The following is a 22,413-nucleotide window of genomic DNA, read 5'->3' on the forward strand; positions in this document are numbered from 1 at the left end:
ACCAAGTAAAACCTCCAGTGCCAGGAATGGGCTGCATCTTTAGTAAATGTTGTTTTATATAAACAAATGACATTTTAAAGTTTTATAAAACATTTAATAGACCCAAAGATAGCATTTTAATGGGTTTTAAGAAGTTAAGAGAGCACTTCAGTTCATAAGAATGTATATCAGGCCTTCTCCCAAACACTCATTTTTACACATATGAACATACATATTTTAAAGGCAGTTCAACAAGAAATAAGAAAATTAGTAATTTTAGCATGCCATAAAACAACAGAAAGACAAACATGTTAAGGGGCCTCAGGTTTTTGTTTCAGCTATTTCATGGGATTCCAGGGAAAAATGGAGTGTAGTCTTCTCTGTATGGGTGTGTCTCTCTGTCCTGGACTCTGCCATGCCCTCTGCTGGGCCCTCTTGGTCTAGTGTCACTGCTGGATACACTCAGGGGCCTCAGTGATGGTAGTAATCAGTTGAGCAACTGGCTGTCCTGGTCCACTCTGTAGAAGGGGCCTCTAGACACTACTCCCTGAACTCCAGCAACTCAGGCCAACAGGGAAGGTGTGGTTACAGCAACAACAACGAAGCAAACACTAAACAACTTCTGCTATGAGGCAAAGCTAGTACATGCTAAGTCTGGGGCTGACTGTGAAGGCAGGAGCCAGAAGGGGAAAGTGGCCTTCTCCGGGGGAGTAGACAAGGGTTGCTATAAGCAGTTACACTCAAACGGTTTGTGAGCACACATGACACAATTCCCAAGTAAAAAGATTTTATTTGTTTATCCTTGGAGAAGACAGGTTTAAGGGAACTTCCATGTTTCTGTCAGTGTGTCTCATTAGGACCTCTAGTCCCACAGTAGTGATCATGTGTGGTTGCCCTCTTTCTTCAGATCGTGGTTGTTCACCATTGAGAAGGCAGAGTTGAATAACTGAGTGTGAGGTCTGGGTTTCTCTGTGAAGGGGGATTTTTGGAAAGGAGGTGATGACAATGGCTCATGGGCTGATTAGAACTTCAGTGATGTGGATAGTCTGGAATGTTACAAGTCCAGTGCCAAACTGTCCCGGGGCATCTTTACCCCACATCACAGTCATTTACTGTGCTCCGCTGTAGTGACCTAAAAGATTTTTGACCATAAAGCAAATCTTTGGAATGTACAGACAGATTCCTCCTAGTTTCCAACCAGCCCAAGGGCCAAGAATGCTGTTAGTATCAGAGGCCTGGAGCACAGTTCTCTGCTTTGTTGTAGTCTGTCTGCCTGATACATCCACTAATATATTTGAAAAGTGTGCTATCATATGACTTCTTTTGTTCTATTACTATAAAAACATCATGAAATTTCTGCTTTCCAGGAATTTGGTATTTGGGAAAAGCCTGACTCTGTGTTCTCTGTCCCTGCTCACATATATTTGGCTCCAGAATAAACTATATCTTTTGTTACAATGAGATGAGAGCTGTTTCCTTTGTTGACAGTGGTTATCTGGGCTAGTGAGTTTTAGCAAGAGTCTTTGGACAGTAAACAAAAAACAAAACAGTGGGCTGGCATGTGGACAAAGTCATGTACTTGGGGGTAAGTGGGAAGGTAAGAGCTCATTCTGGTGTGGGAGCAGAAAAGTGCGTTCTTGTAAGTTCCAGGCAGCAGAGAAGACCAAGACAGGAGACATGTTTTGGTGTGTCTGGTGTGTACGAGTTGTACAGTGATGTTTTGGGTGTCCTTAGGGGGAGCTTCCTGGTTTTTCCTTGTATAACTGAGGATCCACTATTGAAAAGGGAGCGTGACACAAATTATCCTTGGGAGTCCAGGAGTTTCCTTAAGGGGAGTGCTGTAGACACAGGAGGGGATGAGTGGCAGGAAGTCTTACTCCTGTGCCCATAGCACCCAGCTCCCTCCTTTTGTTATTTTCTTTGTGTAGCCCCTTATCCAGATCTCAAAGCTCTGTAAGTAAGGCACATGACATAGAATTCCTGCTTCTGTGATAAAACACCATGACCACAAGTGATGCAGGGAGGAAAGGCTCATTTTGTCTTATAGCTTCTGGTCCATTATCCAAGGAAGTCAGGGTAGGAACTCAAGGCAGAATTCTGGAGGCAGGAAACGATGCAGCGGCTATGGAGGAGTGCTGCTTACTATCTCTTCATGGCTTGCTTACTTAGCCTGTTTACTTATGGCACCCAGGACCAACTACCAGGGGTGGCACCATCCACAGTGGGTTGGTGGACCCTTCCACTTCAATCCCCAGTTAAATTAATGCCCAGCAAATAAGCCTATGGCCTCATCTTTTAGAAGCATTTTTCTTCCCATGGTATTGGCATCTCCGAAATGTTGGCGGTATCCATTGCACCTGGTCTGAACCTTCACCAACATCCTCTCCTGACCTCTTGTGGTAGCAAGCCTCAGCTGTTCTTCATGAGCCCTTCAATCCTTCAAAACTAGCACCACCTGAGAAACTCATATAAATGATTTTGGCTGCAGGCATAAGGCATGGTAGAGCAGGAGCCTGGAGGAACACTGCTTGCTTGGCTTGCTTGAGTTCCTGTCCTTCACTCAGTGGTGGGTTATTACCTGGACATATAAGATGAACAAAACCCTTTCCTACCCAAGTTGTTGTTGGCCTTGATGTTATTGCTGAAATAGAAACAAAAACCTAGGTAAAACAGCATTTCAAAGCATTTCTATTGATGGCCAGTGAAGAGGGCCAGCCCTGCATAGCATTTTAGTTTAAACTATTACCCTTCCACTGAAATTTCTCCTCAACTAGCTTGGATAGTGTTACAGCCACTTCTCCTTTGGGTTCTCAGTGCCAATCTTATTTTCATACTCAAGGTTTTAGCATAACATGTGGTTCAGGGACCGTGAAGAGAGGTGGCAGAGATCTGGGGTGCAGATAGAGCCCTTCTGCTGGGATGGGTTGGAACTGTCTTTCCCATCCTATCTAGAGCATAGTTACAAGAGAATGAGAGACTTTTGCTGAGACTCCCCACTACTGCGAGGACCCATTCCTAAGCTGCTGTTTTAACCAATCATCTACATTGTCTGTATCCTGAGATAAGTCTGAAACTATTGAAATGCTATTTCCTTTTGAGACAGTGTCATATGTCACCCAGGTAGGTCCAGACCACTGACATTAAGACCATTGTTTTATCCCAGTATAGATTCAGCTAATATCACTGTGGGATAGTGAAAAGTGACCACCGTTGGGTCCCTAGCTATGCTGTGAGTCATAATAAGCTGAGGCAGAGAGGACAGAAAGGAAACAAGATGCTTCTGATGCCCCAGGAAAGTGGAAGTGAGGTATATTAGGAACTGAGAAATTAGAAACAGCATAGATCAGACCATCTTGCTGATGGCTCCCCAAATGATAGAGAACAGATAGAGTTCCAGAATGTCTACTGGAGTTTCCAGGGCCTTCTGTTTCAGGGTCGCTTGGTTACTGAGAGGAATGGAAACCATTTATTAAGAAGGGAAAGCATACCTGGGAATGAGAGTGGACTAGTGAATGAGCTCAAGGAGATGCGTGTGCTCAAGATTGCTGGGCCATGAGATTGGTAAACCTATATAGGTCATTTACACACTCACCTCTCCCGCATTTGTGTATCATGGTCCCTTTTGTGAGGAATGCTGTACTTCTTACATGTAGCCCAGTTTGGACAGACATTAATCAGACAGTGTTGCATGTAGCCCAGGACTTCCAGTATTTTTCTGTCATTCTTTCATATGCCAATCTTGATGCAGTTTCCTCTGTTGCCTGCACTCTTGAGTGCAGCTATCACAGGCACATGCGAAAGGGCCCAGATTTTACTTTTATTCCTGAAGTCACTTCCATTTTTCTTACCTTTATGCAGTTCTTCTGATGCTTCTGTTGAATTATTGCTACATGAAAGGAATCATTGTGTTTTAGACCTTTGTATAGCTATATTGCATTTGCTTAAATCACTGCTAGGTGAGAACTTAAATATTTAAAAATGGTATGATGAGTAAGGACATGCAGAATGAAAATCTGGTTGATGTGTATTTGGAGGTGTAGGATGCCATCTGTTCATGAGTGTTGAGCAGCCTTCCAAAATGCTGTTATTTGAGCATCTGGGGTCTAAGGAGAAGTGTGTCTATTTGACAAGCACTGTAATGCATACATAAGGATATTGTATATTTAGACTTGAACGTGGTTCCTTTGCAAGAGCAACAGGTACTTTTTACCGGCCGAGCCTTCTCTCCAGCCCCAGTACATTGCTTGTTAACTTTGTTCAAGATAAGATTTAACAAGAAAGGAAATGAATTTTAAAGGTTCAACTGAGCAGTTTTGTCCAGAGACCTTGGGGCACCACAATCTCTTAAGGTACCATTGTGTTATAATCCACATTGTACTAGCTATTGATCATCTCAAAGTCATGGTGTATGCTGCCTAGTGCGATTCAATATTTCTTGTTAAATGAATACTTTCTCTGCTCTTTAGTCTTGTTCCTGGCATCCATCCCATCTGGCCTTGTGACCTGATGGTTGTCTTGGTGGCTATGCCCACAGCTGGCAATGCTGTTGTTATTTTAATGCCTTTAAATAGTCTGTCTGAACCACAGGCCTTGGATACCAAGAGTCTACATTATAAAGATAATGGGTCTTCTGATGTGTTGCTAGGTGGTGAACTGAGTTACAGATGCTCTTATTACAGTTTGGACAGACATTAATCAGACAGTGGAGTAATTGGGACCCTGTTCAGAATGCAATGTACTCCAGTGACCCAAACTGCACAATATTCACTTTCTGAGAGAGTGTCCTGGACTGGAGGTCACACATTTGCAGATGACAAACTTAATGAAGATATTTTCCATGCCATTGTAAGCATTGTCCTCCACAACTGTGGAATACAGGCTCCTGCTTACTCTTATCAGGGGTTTAATAGAGCCTGGCTTTAAAAATTAAAGTCTGAAGACAACTCAAGTACGGTTACTATATTCCTTGATAATTTATTTGCTGAAGAAGATGTTGATACTTGGTTGGCAGTTAGTAAGAATTGAGTCTTTTTGTTCAAAAAAAAATGAAAATGTTCAGCAAGAGGCAAGCAGTTAGGTTTGATGGAATTTTATGGGGTGTTAAAAGTTTATGTGGATGCTGGACAGTGGTTAGTGGTGCATGCCTGTAATCCCAGCACTCCGGAGGCAGAGGCAGGTGTATCTCTGTGAGTTTGAGGCTAGCCTGGTCTACAGAACAAGTTCTAGGAAAGGCAAAGTGACACAGAGAAACCTTGTCTTGAAAAACAAAATATAACAACAATAACAGAAAATAAAAAAAGGAGTTTATGTGGATGAAGACTGCAGAAAACAAAGATGCACGTGCCCACCAGGGCTCTCTGGTCAGGCTCTATTATGGTAAGCAAATACAGGGTGGAGAGAGAGAGAGAGAGAGAGAGAGAGAGAGAGAGAGAGAGAGAGAGAGAGAGAGAGAGAGAATGTCCTATAGAGAGATGCAGATCCAAAGGGGTGAAGCCAGTGTGGAGTGTGTGGTCTGTTTGCCACCCAGGGCCATGGAGATGTCGGCCTTAGCCTTGCTGTAGCCATGGTTTGTGTTGATGTCTGTGGCTCCTGTTATTATGAAAATCTAAGAGGATAGGGTTGCACAGAGTTGGCCCCAACCCTCACCAGCTGCAGCATTGTACATATGGCTCTGCATTTCACCTGGGTATTACGGTAGCTCTGACCCTGTTGACAAAGGCATAGTTGAGCCGCCCTGAGATTGTGAGCATGAGAGATATGGCCCCACCCCTCAACTTGTGGCTCACAAGGGAGAGAGAAGTGCCCCCCCACAATTGTCTTGGAAGTTGGAAGAGATGTCCCTGAGGTCATGAGAGTAAGAGAGCTGGCCTTGCTTCTCACCATCTGTAGTCCTTGCACCTTACCTGGGCAACATGATAGAATTGGCCTTGGTGCTGTAGGTGTAGATGAGCTCATCTTGAGGGTATAAAGGCAAGAGAACTGTCCCCACCCCATGCCACTTACTGTATAGGGTGAGCTAGCTGGGATGGTGCTGGAGAGCTCACTCTGGTGTTGAAGATGAGGGAGGACTGATCCTGGAGAACCAAAGTCACAGGACCGCCATGACACAGGACAACAATATCCAAGAGGAGTCCCAGTGAGGGCTCAGTATCAGTAGTGTAGCAGAAGCCAGAGGCCTCGAGTCAGACTAATGACCCAAGCAATGAACACTTGCAAGTAAGATGAGTAGACTAAAGGGTATATTGTGTGACTGACTCACTGTGTCACACCACAGCTTCCACAATGAGATTTTCTTTTCTTTTGAATTCCATTTTATCTTGGGGGAGGAGGGGAGGTTGCAAGGGCAGAAAGTGAATTTGAAGGGACAGGAGGTGAGTGGGATTGAGATGAATGATGTGAAATCCACAAAGAACCAATAAGGAGTTAAATAAAAAGGAGTTATGTGAAAATACTTTTGAAGAAGCAGATTTATGTATTTTTATTCTATAAGAATTTTGTACAATATATTTTTATCATATTCTTTCTCACTCCTTCCCCCAATTCTTCTCAGATCCACCCTCACATCCCTGCAACTTAGTGTACAGTTTGTGCTGTCAATATACTCCTGGGTATGGGGCTGTCCCTAGAGAGTGGTCAGCCTACCATCAGCCATGTCCTTAAAGAAAACTGACTCATTGTCTCCCAGAAGCTATCGCCTGTCCCTAGTTCTTCTCATAGGGGTAGAAGCTCACACAGTCCTTTCCTCTGCATGCTGGAGTGTTAAGAGGGCTCAATCTCCTGCAGGTCCTATGTAGACCACCACAGCTGCTAGAAGTTCATGAGTGCTGTGGTCCTGTCATGTCCAGAAGACACTGGGAGACAGAATTTAAAGACCACTTGAGTCTATCATGGTGGCATCATAGTCAGCCTCTCCCTCACCCACTTCCCTTTCTTCACTTCCTCCTTCCCTGTCTCCTTCTTTCCCTCTCTCCCATCCCCATACCTTTTCTTTCTTTTTCTTCCTCCTCCATAACTCCTCGACTTCTTCCTTGCCCTGCTTCCTCTACCTCCTCTGCTTTGTGGATGGACAGTGTAGGCTTTTTCTTTTTTTATGGGTCTGTCAAGATTTTTCAATGTTTTCTAAATATGCATCTAGGTGGGTGTATATGTCACATTAATAATTCAGATGAGGCCAGTGCAGTGGCTCAGGCTCTTGCTGCTGTGACCTGAAGGAGATCCCTGGGACCACATGTATGTCCCAGATCAAATCACATAAGTGTCCTCTGGCCTCTACACACATGCTGTGACACACCTGTACACACATACACACACAAAAATATGATAATTATTAATGTTTTAAAGAAACTAATTACAAATATTTGCATGTACATAATAAAAGAAGGTCTTTCATAGAGTTAACAGGTTACTAACTAAAATAAAATCATGTATCTAGTACAAAAATATGTTTTTGAATGCTAACTCTGAGCCAGTCAACTTGGAAGGACATGGAGAGAGTCGGATGTGAGCAAGATGTGCATTCTTGCCTCCCACAGAAATTTTAGCAACTGGATGATGGATTCATGTAAGGATGTACTCAAAATGAGGATGTAATGACTTCACCTCCTTTTTTTATAAAAAAAAAAAAAAACACACATGTGGTCCTCTGATACATACTGTAAATAAGTATTGTGACTAAAGTTTGCGAGGTTTCATTTTTTCTCATGTGTCTGTCTGTTTTGTTTTTAATGTGCTGCCTTTGTGGAATGATTCGGGAGGCATTCAATTCCTGGTTCCTGATAAACACAGTTTATTATATGGGGAACATTTCACTGATTGTTTAAATAAGCCATTAAAAACTATGATGCAGATTTTAATGAAATCCTGCAAACTTATGTACAACTTGAGAGTGTTTAATCACTTAATAACTATGTTCTTCTGAAATAGGAAATGGTCTTCCTTCTGTCATAATCAGGATGAAAAGGATCAAACTATAACTTCGTTAGCCAGATGTCAAGAACAATAAAAATGGCTAAAAAATTCAGCCTTTTCTAGCTTCTACAGTAACTGTTACTTTAAGGCTAGATGCTTGGTACGTCCAATATCTGGGCACTCAATGGTGCAGTTTAGTCAAATCAGGACTGAGGTACTGGGTAACCTTGATGGTTTCTAATCAGTTAGTACTAGGTAGATAGATTTCTTCAAGTAGTTTTGTTTTCAGCTGCACATACATAATTATCTACTGCCCTTCAGAGAATCCATGCCTGGACACAATGCTAACTTGATTTTGCTCAAGAAATTTCTTTATTTGAAAGCCCAAGAGACTTTGGATGTGAGAAAGATGACATGCCAGTCAATCCATCATCTTACATGGTTACTATTTTGTACATATGGAGATCTGCTCTCTAGGCAAATGTTAAGTATGTAATATGTTATTTATACTCAACACAACCACATACATTTTCTAAAACTTTCTCACTTTGTAAGTAACATTTTATATCCATTGACTGACTCTGCCCCATAAATTCCACCATTCTCTGTTTCTATGTGAAAAAGTGTTTTAAGTTGCACATGGTAGTGAAATAGTACAGTATTCATCATTTTGTATCTGGCTTATTTCATTTAACATAATGTCCTCTAGATTTACTATTTTGTTGGAAATACTCAGACTTCCTTTGTTGTTATAACCATTTCACAATGTGTTTGTGTGTTGGAAGCTGTCTTCACAGGGCTGCAGTCAGAGCCAGCCAACCAGCCCAGGGTTCGTACCTGAGATGGGGAGTGTGGATTAGAGAAAAGGTAGCTAAAGGGGTTAAGAATCCAAGACAGAGGCACAGGATAGCAGTCAAGAGGACCATTCACTCCACACTGAATACTGACTTTAGTTTATTCTTTCATGATCTTATGCATTCAACCAACAATGGGGACAAAATGGCAGAAGACTTCCATTAATTCTCCAGGTAATTGGTAGCCATACCTGTCATCCAGCCTTCAGGGTGGAGAGTAAAAGCACCTGGGTCCAAGCCTATTGTTATTTAGATAAGATTCACCCACTACCAAGGCCAAGATATCCTGTAGCCAAGAAGCTATAGACTTAAAGACATAAGGACATTTTAAAACTCTCTGACCATTAGTCAAAATGAAATGGACACCTTTTCATGGGTCCTGACATATGTGTCAGGTATCCCATGTACACCTTAGATTTGTTTAATTTTAATTTCTCAGTTACATATCAGTAAGGCTTGAAATAAATGCATGCATAAATAATAAAAGCAATGAGCTTTTATTTTAGGGATGCTCGAAATTTTCTTGTTTGGTTGCTAGATGTCCATTGCTCTAGATTGGAGGACATATGCAAATGAGTACCTTGATTAGGACATTTTTGGAGACTTTCTACAAACACAAAGTCATCAGAATAATATTTTGGAATTTTAATTTACTTTTATGGGTACTATTTATATATACATATAATGTTTTGGGTAATTAAGAGAAACTGGTTTTCGTCTTTAGCATGAATTATTATTGTGTCCTGTTAAAATCCTATAATTCATTTGTAAAGTTAAACTGGAGACTTTGAATACCCAAATGGAGTTTGACCTGGAGGACACTGTTGGTTTTAAATGGTTAAAAGGGAAATTGATTGCTGCCTTTGGGTGTTTCAGTGACTAAAACATTGTTCACCCAGCTGGTCACTGGTGTTATGCTTAATGTTTGGATACAGACATGCCAACAAGTCTGTTGGCTATATATATATATATATATATATATATATATATATATATATATATATATTTAAATTATCCCATCTACACCTTTTGCCTCTGGGATTTTTCATTTTCTTGCTTCTGTAAATCTTACAATCTTACTTTCAGCCTTACTATATGGCTGGCTGTGCAGCTGGGTGGCACCCTCCTCTTCTCTGTCTGGTTCTTCTCTGTCCCCTCCTGTCTGGTTGGGTTCTGTCTCATCACTGAGTCTTTGTGCATGTGCTGTCTGTTAATAGAAGCCTCTCAGACCTGTGATTCCCATATATCCTTTTTCCCTGTGCTTGTTGGTTTCCTTGGTAGATTGTCTTACTTCATTTTTAATCCCCACTTTTTCTGGGGGGGGGACTACCTTGCTCAGGATATTACTGGGAGTGCCATTTCTTATTTACTGTTGTTTCTTTAGTCTTTAGACAGTATTGTTATATAGAAGACACTTAATGAATCCACTGCATAAAGAAATGGAGCCATAATCCAAAGTCATCTGGACATTATGTTTTTTTCTTTGTCTTGTTCATCTAAGATCACTCTTGTTTCATCCTCTGCTGCCTCTCTCTGTTATACAGGGTTACTAGACACAGGAGTGGTGGTGGTCTTTGATGTCTTTATAATTTGGTTCTGTCATTCATTTGATAATTCCCCCAATATGATCCTCCACAGCATTTTTTTTTTCCTTCAGTTGACATTTCAGCACCAACTAGGCATCATTTCACTAAGGTTCAGGTGCCTCAGACATGACTGGTAAAGGAGTTGAATTCACCAGATCTACTTTTTTCCACTTTCTCACTCAACAAATAGTACTTTCATGTACATGTCTAATTCATAAACCTGTACAATCTCCATGGGGGCTTTTCCTTGTCTTCAAATCATTTACACAAACCTACCAGTTGGAATTTCTGTGTGTTCTTTGATTTAGAACCCTTTTCCATCTTCTCATCATTTCTGCTTTCAGGACATAGTCTTGTCTAGCCTGCCCTTGTAGGGGGCCTTCTCACTAGGGTTTTCTGTTTAGGATTGAGTCAGCTCCACTATTCCTTGCTATCTATTTAAAATGCCTACCTGCTTCTGTCTCTGCCTCCCCATGACTGTCAGGGAAAGGTCATATCCTTTAGTGCCTTGCAGTGGTCAGGGAAGGACATAGTACTAGTTTATGTATGGGCAGTGAGAGATTTCCAAGTAACAAAATCAAAGATACATAACTGGTTCACTTACTGACAATACAGGACTGGTGCTTACTTGTTCCTAGGTTCTGTGCTGGTGTCGGACCAGAGTGGACAAGGCCCCTTTCTGCTTGCATCTTTTCTCGAGAGTGTGTGTATTCTTCCTAGTCCCTAAATTTGAAACTGTGGTTTGTTGTGATTCCAAAGTGTTTCCAGATTCATGTTGCCAGTTTCTAGTAGATGATGTTCTGTAACTAGACACAAACACTCTGGAAAAATTGGAAGGTGTCTAGTTTGTCCTTTTACTCTCTGTGCTGTTATCACCTTTGCCGATAATAGTGTGTATACTTGCTTAGCACATGGTGAATTAAGAGAAGTAGTAGAATGGGAAGTCAGCTGGTTGGCTCATGACCATTGTAGTTTAGTTCCTCATGTGGTCAGTGTAGGGATTACTGCATGCAACTATTGAGTATAGGTGCATACATTTCCATTGCTCAATGTCTTGTTTCCTTTTGTTCTTGGGCACACAGTTGGATTACATTTCCCAGATGTCCTTGTGTATATAACCACATGACTACATTTAGGCAAATGAAATATGAGCAAAAATGAACATGGTGCTTCCAGGTCTGACCTACAGAAACCTTGAGTTCACTTGTCATTCAAGTTCTTTGCTATTCTACAGTGTTTAGAAAATAGTGATAGGAAAGCTTAGACACATTTATATTATCACATGTGCCGCTCATGATCCTGAAAAGCCCGTATTGTCACTGTGTCTATTTTACAGCTTCTGAAACACAGGCATGGAGCACTCAAGTTCCCTGCTCAGAGTTGCACAGCTAGAAAGGAGGAGAGCCCTGGGCTACAGCCCTTCAGCTTTCTAGGATGAGATTTTGTCACATCACAGGCAATACCACCAGCTTTGACCAAGCCAAGGTGACTAGTGTGCTGTTTCTAGTTGTCTTCTGTTGTTCGCTATCTGCTTTTACAAACATGGTCCCTGCAGAGTCTGGAACACTTGTGAAATACGACCCCGAAAGCTTCAGAGTGTCATGCTGGGGATTAGCCATGTTATCCCCAGGGATTCTCAACTGAGTCTAGCTGCCAAAAAATCCCTTCCTCTGTTTTGGAAAGGACATGGGGGGTATAGACCCATTTATAGGGGTGTGAGTAATTTCTAACATATGGCTCATGATTTACTGTCTTGAAGAAACATTTATCTGTGGCTCAGTAGCTAGGCCTCGTCAAACTTGAGATGATGAAAGTGTTTATGAGGAATGGACTTGCCAGTTCAATTATTATTTCAAGGGGCTGGCTAACAGGAAAATTATGCCACTGTAGCTGTTAGAAGCAAAACGCCAGGAGACAGCTTGAGTGTTTTTAAAGTGGTTAATTCAATTTCCCCTATATCTTCCCAATAATTCATCTGAAGAAGTTTTGGTCATATGAATTATATATACAGATGTATGTATATATGGAGGAAAGTCTGTCCTGTTACTTAGGCATGAATTGAAGGCAGTCTGCCTGCCCCTGGATGTCAACACTGTCAGGACCCAATGTGAGGTGGACTATATATATTCAATGTGTTTTACATTTCTTTGGTTGGGGGCTTTTCTCTAATGATCACAGCAATTATTGTGTCCTGGATTTTCTCAGTGCAGGGAGAGTTGGGAAGTTTTCTTTCTTTGTCTGAGGAGAACATGATAGGTCTTATAACATGTCACCTGGCTAGTGAGCCCAAATTCTTTTCTGAGAACCCACTCCATCTTCTAAGTCACCAATTTTGTTGGTGCAGTAGCTGTCCAATGCAGGCAGTGGATGCAGCCATCTCCAGGCACAGCTAGCAACAGTGTGGGTTGGGAATAGTAAACGCTGCCTGAAGCTTTGTGCATATATGGTAGCCCAGGTCTCTTGCAATACCTTAAACCAGGCCAGTGACAGAATACTTCTTATTGTTTCATGTGCCAGCTCAAACTGTGACTACTACCCTACCAGTCCCAGGCCCAACACTGCTCCTTATGACTCAATGACTTAATATTGAGTTCTTATGGTCCACTTAGCCACAAAATGTAAGGAGTAAGGTTTTTCTACCCGCCGCTGGTCTTGTCCCACTGCCGTGCCAGCCCCAATTAACACACCAAGACTCTGTATTTGATATAATTCTGTTGGCCAGTTACTTCTTTCTTATTGGCTAGCTCTGTCTTAAGTATTAACCCATTTCTGTTAATCTATGTATTTACACGTGGTCTCATCTTACTGGAGAGCCAGCTGGCATCTTACTCTCTCCAGACTCTCCATCTTGATTCCTCCCTACTACTTCCTCTTTCCTTCTTGTCTCCTAGACCCGCCTATCTTGCTTTCCTATTGGCCAACAGTGCTTTATTCATTAACCAGTATGAGAAAAATATTTACAGAATGACATCTCCCATCATCTCCTCTTTTCTGTCTAAATAACATAGCAAAATATATCACACAACAGTTATCAAATAAGAATCACAGTTAATAATATTTAGTCCATTAACATTTAGTAAGATTTAAGAAAATTTTCCATCATGTATTCTATCTTTGTGAGTCTAAAGTCCTATATGTAACTTATCTTTAATCCTAACTAAGGAAAACTATAACCATAACTATCTGTCTTCAATTCCCTCAAAGACCACAGAAGGATAATATATAAACTCTAGAAATGACAGAGACAACTCACTGCCTGTCAGTCACCCAAAGTTCTTCTGTAATCTTTTATCTTCAGCCCATAGGCCATAGTGTGTCTGGCAGACTCTTTAGCAAAGCAGGAAACTTTAAACTGTCTTCTTGTATTGGCAGTTTGTCAGTCACTTTTCTCTGTGTCCTGCAGACTGTCTGGCAGACTCTTCCATGAAGCAGGACCTCTGTAGTAATATCTATCATGTGTCAGCAGTCACTTTTCTGTAGGTTCTGCATATCCAGTTTATACCTCATAAAGTCAAATAGTCCTGACAAGAGCAGTATCTTGTCCAAATGGCTAGTCTTGCCATATTGAAAGCAAACTCCATAATGCGTTTCTTTGATGTCTATCTTACTTTCTGACACAGTGGTATTGCCAGGAGCAGTTATGTCTCATTGTCAAGAAAAAACCTAAACCATTTTAAGGTCATATTCTGTAGGTCTTTGAAAGATTTGAAGAATGTCTATTCATCTCAAATACATCTCTACATATCTAGAAAACCTAACTCACCTAGCTATAAGTTTTGACTATTATAGGTAACTATATAAAACCTGTACTAAATTATACATTATATTTTTAAATGAGCTATATAAACATAATACCTAAACAAGAGGAGAAATATAAACATCACAAAATTGACCTTAAATTGTATCAATAAATGAAAATCCATTACAAAACAAAGTATTTATATCTATACAACAGTCCCCTTTTTACCTTTAACAAGATTGGTTGTGGTCATTAACCATTTATAACCAACCCCATATAAATGAATACAAACATAAACAATATTTGGGAATTTGGGCATCGTTCTTTCCAAACTACTTCCTGCTGGTAAGGGGCGCTGTCATGGGGGATTCTAAGAAGATGCAGAAATCCTGGTTGTAGTCTACAAGGCTGCTTTGTCCAGCTGTTTTGAATGTAGGATCATCTGGTACTCTGTCTCAGGGGGTCTGGCTTGCCCAAACCACATTAGTCTGGAAGGAATCCACAGCTTTTCATTTTCTGTGGAAACAAAACTAGAAATCCTTTTCCCCAGTAACTTGTCCTTAGACTTAAATTTTGAAGTCAAAGCATTTTTAAAATATATAAATTGGATTAATCCAGCAGCATTTGTTTTAACAGTTGTTGTTATTTCCTCAGCAGTCAAAAGATACAAAGACAATATAACACTATACAGTATCCAGATTCTCTCCATCCTGGCTTTTTTATTTCTCTGTTTCTTTTACTTTTATTGTTTTATTTTTTGAGACAGGGTTTCTCTGTGTAACTTTTATCGGTCCTGGAATTCACTCTGCATACCAGGTTTATGTTGAAATCACAAGAGATCTGCTTGCCTCTGTCTCTCCAGTGCTGGGATTAAAGGCATGTGCCACCACACCCAGCTCCTCTTTGTCTTTTTAAAACCATTTTATTCTTTTTTTCTCCCATGTCTATGTATATTTTAAAACACATTGTAAACATTTAGAGGTTTTTCTTAATATGAATCTGTCTTTACTGCAAATATTTATCTTTTTCTGGCCATGAGTCTTTTATCTGGTAAAGAACAACATTGCTAAAATAAAAGTCAGAGCTGTGTCAGCTGTGGTTTACCAAAGATGGTGGCGGGTACTTTTACTGCCAGAACTGAGAGCTGTGCTCACCGCCTTGGTCTGCGCTGCCATCCAGCAGCATGTTGCCGGCTTGGAGATGTGGTCACTGCCATTGCCAGCTCTCGTACACACCAATAAATTGGTAGCAGTGATTTTTTAAAGCTGTACAGTTTTTTGCCGCTTATGCTGAGTCAGGAAACTTCCCTTAAAGGAGCCGCGCAAATATCTGCTTGTCTCTCGCAAAGCAGAGTCCAACCAAGAAAAATGCTACTACCAAGAAACCTTGCTTGTCGCTGTTTGTTTCTAAAACCCTTTTTAAAGCTTTTGTTAATTTTTAAGTGGAAGTTCTTATTAGCCACGTGGGCGCCATATGTAAGGAGTAAGGTTTTTTCCTCCCGCTGCTGGTCTTGTCTTGCCACTGCGCCAGTCCCAAATAACACTCAGAGACTCTGTATTTGATATAATGCTGTTGGCCAGGTACTAGTTTCTTATCGGCTAGCTCTATCTTAAGTATTAACCCATTTCTGTTAATCTAAGTATTTCCACATGGTTTCATCTTACTGGGGAATGGGCTGGCCTTGTGCTCTTCCCGGTCTCCCCATCTTGACTCCTCCCTACTCCTTCCTCTTTCCTCCTTGTCTCCTAGTCCTGCTTATCTTGCTTTTCTATTGGCCAACAGACCAGTATGAGAAACATATTTACAGAATGACATCTCCCATCAAAAGAATATAGTTTATTGTATGATTTTACTTAAAGAAACTATAAAGATGTCCATTACATATCCATGCATATACTCCTGTGGTTTCAGCTGAAAGGCATTCAGTTGCTTACAGCTCTGGAGACAGAAGTCTAAAGTCAGGATGTTGGTAGGGCCCTCTGCCTCCAGAATTTCTAGGGGAGAATTCATTCTTGTCTCTCCTAGTTCTGATGATTATTGGGATTCTTTGGTGTCCTTGGATGGCAGATGTGTTCCCTTCTGTCTTTACCTCCATCCACACACAGTCTTCTCTCTATTTTTCTGTGATCATATTACTCTAGCCTTGCCTTCATCTTAACATTGTCTCCTCCTTTGATCCATGTATCTTCTGCCTATTTCAACTCTTGCATTCCTTCTGTGAAGACACTGGAAATTTCTGGGTTTTGGCCTGCCTGGGTAACCATTTTTATCTCATTTTGAGATCCTTAATTTAAAAATATCTACAGAGACATTTATTATTTGGAGATGGTTTGGGGAGAAGGACACTATTGAACACAAGAGATATACCCTCCACCTTGAATTTAATTTTTTGTTCCTCAGAAGAATTCTCTATGACTACTTAGGCTATATTGGACCACAGAGATTGTTATGGCCAAGATGGATGCTTTATTTGCCTTTAGGGACCTTGTGGCTTGGTGGAAAAAGTAAACACTGAAGTAATGAAAAATATCAACAATGTCTAATGGCTACTTTATTGCATGATCTCCCTGAACTATGCCTTTCACTTTATTGGTATATATAATGGAGATAAAGATAGTAGCCCTCTGGCTGGGGTAATGGTTCAGTGGGTAGTGTTGGCTGTGAATGTATAAAGACCTGATTTCAGCTCCCCAGCATGCTGGGGCTGAGTGCATGTGTAATCTTGTGGGTGGAGACAGACAGAATTTGGGGACTAACCAGTCAGTCTACCCAAAATTCAAGATTTAGGGAGAGACCCTGACTCAAAATACAATGTGGAAAGCAACTGAGGAAGACATCCTCATGCAAGCTTTTGACCTTTACATGTACCTGTGTGCACAGACAGGTATACCCATCCTTATACCACACATACACATGTTTGTACACACCTACACACACACCTGCACACACACCTACACACACACACGCACACGTACACATGCACAGAGAGAGAGAGAGAGAGAGGGGGGCGGGAAACCGTGAAGGGTGTCATCACATTTGGGTATTGTGGGTTTGCAGGGATCTGGATGTTGGATTTTGTTCCACCTTGGGTCACTTATAGTGCAGAGATGAGATCATGCACCATCTTTCAAGGAAATGGCTTCTGCCTTGGTTTAGAGGCAATGTTCCTAACTTATTCCATCCACCTGTCTGTCCATATATCCATCTGTCTCTTATGTGACCTCTGGCCCTTACAGCTCCCCCCCCCCTCACCCTGCTTGTCCTTGTTGGTCTTAGTTTCTTCATCTGAAAATGAAGATACTCACAGGCCCTTGTGGGGTCATGGGTGAGAGCCGTGTCAGACGCAGTGAGAAGAGGCTCTGAACTGATTGGTAATGCATGGTAGGCGTTGTTAGTTCAGTCATGCACCCCTGTATGCTGTGCTATGACCAGGCCAGCAGCCCAGTGAACCTGTACACAGGTGACTGTGGGCTGTGGGGCCGCTCCTCCACTTTTTTCTTTTTGATCCTGCACTGGATGAACCTCTGAGTACCACAGCTTGATCAGAGGTATTGTTTGTTTGTTTCCCATCAATCTGTCTTTTATACCAGTGGGTACAATGTAGTTCCTACCAGAGATGCCCTCTGTCAGCTCTGCCTGTGTCTGAACTTCGCCTGTACCCCATTGCTGCCCTTCTGCCCATGCTGCCTCCTACATACTATGCTTTGCCAAAGGGCCCTTCTGCCATACTGTGGCATCTTCTCCTGGTCCCCTTCAGAGAGTAGCCCCCTTTCTAGCTGCCCTTCTGTACTTGTTGATCTCAATGTCCCCTAACCCCAGACTGTCAGGAGGACACTAGCCTTTCATTTGGGTCATGCTGTTCAGTACATTAAGTAGCTAAACTTAACTGTGTTCCAGATACTCTTTGAGGCACAGCTGCTAATGGGCTTGCTACCTCGTAACCATTACATCCTTACAACTCAATCTGACAGTGTGACCGTTGTCTGCTCACACCTGAAGTCATGAAATAGGTCCAGTCCCTTGCTCCAGGTTTCACAGCAGGTTTATGGCTCATTCAGAAGAGGATAGAAATCCCAAGGCCAGCATTCTATCTGTATGTTTCAAACAAAAGGGGCCTACTTACTATTCCCAGAGATGTGAAAACGATTCACAAATGCTTCAGAGCTTTCTTTATGCGAAACAGTGATGACGTTGTTACTCCTCTCACCTTAGAAAAGGAGGGTTTTTTTTTCCTTGACCAAAGGGTCAGATTCATTTGAAAGAAGAATTAATTCAAGATGTAGAATTCACAGGCACTACTTGCCCAGTTCATGGCTTGTGTTCATCATTCAGTTCATTGGCATTAGTTTTCCACCAATATTAACAAAATAGTAAGGGAAACACAGAAAGTACCCTAGAGTTGTGCAGAACATGTTGCAAAAAGTGGATGGTAAAGCTAGGAGCAAGTATGAAGCTGCTTATAGGACTCCCAGCAGGCTATGTGTGTTCACCATCTGTATCCTGAAGCCCATAGTCACTGCACATCTGGTGGCTTAGAGGCTGAATCTGTGGGACAGCATAAGCCAAATGTTTGAAAGTCTACCATGGATGCTAAAAATCAGCTGTGTGTAAAGATCTGCTCTGGAGAGACGTGTGGTCCCTGCTTGTGCAGGTGAGAGTCACTGATAGGGCACTGTCCCCTGCATGTATAGACATGCTGTTTCTGATAAGGAACATCGTTGTTAGATGTAGAACAGCATCGGTTCCATCAAGAATGACTGCAGAAGTGCTAGTTCATGAGAAAAGACCCCAGCAGGGTGAAGTGGGATGCATCATTAGATGAATAAGACATGTGCTTTGGAGAATGGCAGAGATGGATCTATCTATGGTTTTTCTAAGATCTGATCTTGGGCTCTCTGAGCTCTGAAGGCCCTGCTTCCTCCTGAAAACTAAGTCTGAGATGAGTGCTTCCCTCCTAAGCATGGGGTATGGATTATATGCAATAAATATGCTTCGACATGGCAAGGTGTATTGAGGAATCCAATCAAAGGAAAGTGAGAGGGAGTGGGTTTGACTTAATAGCCAAAAAGAGAAGTTTTCAGTTAGATTTCTATGGAGGTGTGAACACTCAGTTCTGAACTCTCAAGCTTCATCTCAGTGACCCTCATCATTGACATGAAGGAGCTAAGACGGGAGTGGGAAACTGGACCAGCTGGTTTCCATGGCGCCTTTCAGTCCTAAGAGCCCTTACTATTTTACACTGTAAGGTTTTGTTACAGACAAGTGTTTGAATGACAATCTCTAGCAAAAGAAGGACCATGCCCTTTCTGCATAAATGTCACTGTCACCACCAGCATCACTGTGTCCTCCTAGGTCTAAAGTGCAGAGTATGTCTCTATCCTGGGAAATTGTCTGTGTGGGCACTGCCCTATGCTCTTGTGATATGCTGCCATCTGGACAGTGGGGGTGTGTGAGGAACACTGTTGATTCACTTGCCATCCCCTTCTGGCATCTCTAAAATGGGCTCTCTGGCTAGACCTGGCAAGCAACCAGACCCTCCCTCTCTCTCATACCTTCTTAGGTACTGGTGAGAAGAGGACATGAGAGAAATGGTCTGATGGGGCCACTTTAAGGATGACTGGGTGACTTTAGATCTGTGTTGCAGAAGGTGTGCTGCTATGTACAATACCAAGAAAGATGTTCTGAAATGGTATTTATGGAGCCCTGGGATGCCAGGAAGTACCCCAGGGTTCCTGCAGTAGACTGTGTGTGTGGGCTCTGGCACCTGGACTCTACTTGTTATGCTATTAATCTTAGCATTGTCACCATTTTCTACTTCCTTCCCCCGCCCTTGCCTGGTTCTCGCTTTCCATGGTTCTTTACCTGCTGGCTGCTGTTCACCCTTCAGGTTTTTGTTGGAATGTTACTGAAAGCAAAAAGTATCAACTCGGAACCCCCAATCCCCACCCCTGCCTCTCAAACCAAATTCTTAGCACAAAGGTGATTTATTTGCCCCAGAAGGACAGAGGGCAGGGAATAAGAGAAAGTCAGGAAAAAGAGGATGAGGGAGAAGGGGAAGGGAACAAGGGAAAGGGGATAGGGTATTTCTCCTGGAGGACAACAGACTGCCACTGGACAGAGAGGAGACAGATGTGGCATATAGGAACATGGCAGTTTATAAAGGTACAAAGGGAACCCCATGTTAGGATGACATGTTTAATTTTAATTGGGTATGTTAATTAGGTGAGGCAAGGGGGTTTTTTATTCTGGACTTGAATACTTTGGTAACTGGACTTGGTAGTTGACCTTAGGAGGAGGAAGTGGCTAGACCATAAGGGAATAGACCTTGGTGGCTAGCTTTAGATTTAGCAAGCGGAGGCTGGAGGGGAGAAGGACGGGGCCTGCCAGAAACACATGCTTGAGTGGCAAGTGTCCATTCAGTTACTGTCTCTGGTAGACCTTTCCTGACTGCCAGGTTAAATTTATGAGAGGATGATAAAAGAGAAAAATAAGGTACTTTAGTTGATAGTATATTCAGGAAATGCACCTTATAAATATTCAGGAAATGGATCAAATGGTTCCCAGTCCCATTATTTTCTTGTTTCATTTTGTGGGTGTGATGAGATGGGGAGGGGGTGTTCAGACAGTCTTCTGTATAGACTAGCCTGGAATCACTTCTCGCCTTTTGGCTAAGATCAAGTGTGGACTAGCCTGGAACTTACTGTGCATCCCAGGCTCACCTCCAGCTTCTAACCCTTCTGCTTCAGTGTCCTAAACATGTCTGTGCTACCTGTACCACATGCCTGGTGCCCCTGGTCACTTGTGCCAGTGTCTCCTTACTGCTCTTTCTCTTACAGCACTTACTACCTGTGGTGGCTTGAATATAAATGACCCCCATGATCTCATAGGGAGGGGCACTATTAGGAGGTGTGGCTTTGTTGGAGTGGATTGGATTTGGCCTTGTTAGAGGAAGTGTGTCACTGTGGGGAGGGCTTTGAGGTTTCCTATGCTCAGGATACCGCCCAGGGTCTCAGTCAACTTCCTGTTGCCTGCAAGATGTAGTACTCTCAGCTGTTACTCCAGCCAACACGCCTGCCTGAATACAACCATGCTCCCTGCCAGGATGATAGTGGACTGAACCCCTGAAACTATTAAGTGAGCCGTCCCAATTCAATATTTTCATTATGAGAGTTGCAGTGGCCATGGCGTCTTTTCACAGCAATAGGAATCCTAAGACACCACCTTTGCTTATTTGTAGCTTTAACCTCTTTTACTGTTATTATTTTCTTAACAGGAAGCATCAGTGGTATCAGGGCACATTTTTGTCTTAATTCCCCCCTTGTCCCTGGGACCTGTTGCAATATATAATGTATAGTGGATAGTAAATTTATATGAGAGGGTGTCTTAGTTATTTATCAATTTCTATGATAAAACACCATGACAAAAGCAACTTATTATTGGTTGTGAGCCTAGCCTTTATCTGCTGAGCCATCTCTCCAGCCTGACTGGACTCTGCATGGGCTGGGAATCGAACCCAGGCTTCCTGTGTGTCAGGCAAGAATTCTACCACTGAACCACCCATGCTATCCAAAGCAACTTATAAAAGAAAATGTTTAATTTGGGACTCATGGTCCCAGAGAGTTAGTTCATGACTATCTTGTCAGGGAGCATGGCAACAGCTCTGCAGGCATCCCGCTGAAGCCTTTGAAACCTCAAAGTGACACACTTCCTCCAACAAGGCTACCTGCTAATCCTCCCCTAATAGTTCTACCAACTTGAGATCAAACTCTTAAATATAGGAGCCTATGGAACATTTTCATTCAGACCATCACAGAGGGGGAAGGATGGACTGAACTGAAACAAGTCTGTTTCATGTTGGAGTTTTGTTTAAGGGAAATTGAAAACAAATATGAAGAGCTATACTGCTAAAATGAAAGTTTTACAGTCACTAAATAGAACAAAGGGAATGGAATTTTACCTGAATCACTCCTTGTTGCTTTAGATAAAACCTGGTTGTGTATACTCTGAGTCATGGAGTCAAGGTGCCAATTTCGCCTGACTCAGGGCCCTTGGCAACACTTTTATTGGATAGGTACGCTGTCTCCACCAACTATGGGAGCTAAAGCGATGACTCACATCTGGTAGCCTTGACAGAGATGTGCCATTGGTGATTACAATGAGATTTCTTATTGTCTAGAAGCATCCAGCAGTCTTTAGGCAATGGATGGCAGGGGCAGAGGCAGTGGGCAGCCTGTAGCCCTTGCCTCAGGATGGTACAGGCTATGCAGTATAGTGCAGTTTTTAAAAAAAACATTTTACAGCTCTTTATTTTCTCAGCCCCAGAGTCAGTTCCTAAGCATAATACTTC

At 42.1% G+C, this 22,413-nt stretch overlaps 1 protein-coding gene and 1 non-coding gene across 2 annotated transcripts in view; one reads left to right on the forward strand and one right to left on the reverse strand.

Moving 5' to 3' along the window:
* The window catches only part of Erc2 (ELKS/RAB6-interacting/CAST family member 2), an 877,816-nt gene that overhangs the window by 227,880 nt on the left and 627,523 nt on the right, over positions 1 to 22,413 (forward strand). The gene's annotated exons all lie outside the window — the stretch shown is intronic.
* Positions 21,559 to 21,629, reverse strand: Trnav-gac (transfer RNA valine (anticodon GAC)). The gene has a single exon. It is a non-coding gene; the product is annotated as a tRNA-Val (tRNA).

The sequence above is a fragment of the Phodopus roborovskii genome, unplaced genomic scaffold, assembly GCF_943737965.1.
Source record: "Phodopus roborovskii unplaced genomic scaffold, PHOROB, whole genome shotgun sequence".
Classification (NCBI taxonomy): Eukaryota; Metazoa; Chordata; class Mammalia; order Rodentia; family Cricetidae; genus Phodopus; species Phodopus roborovskii.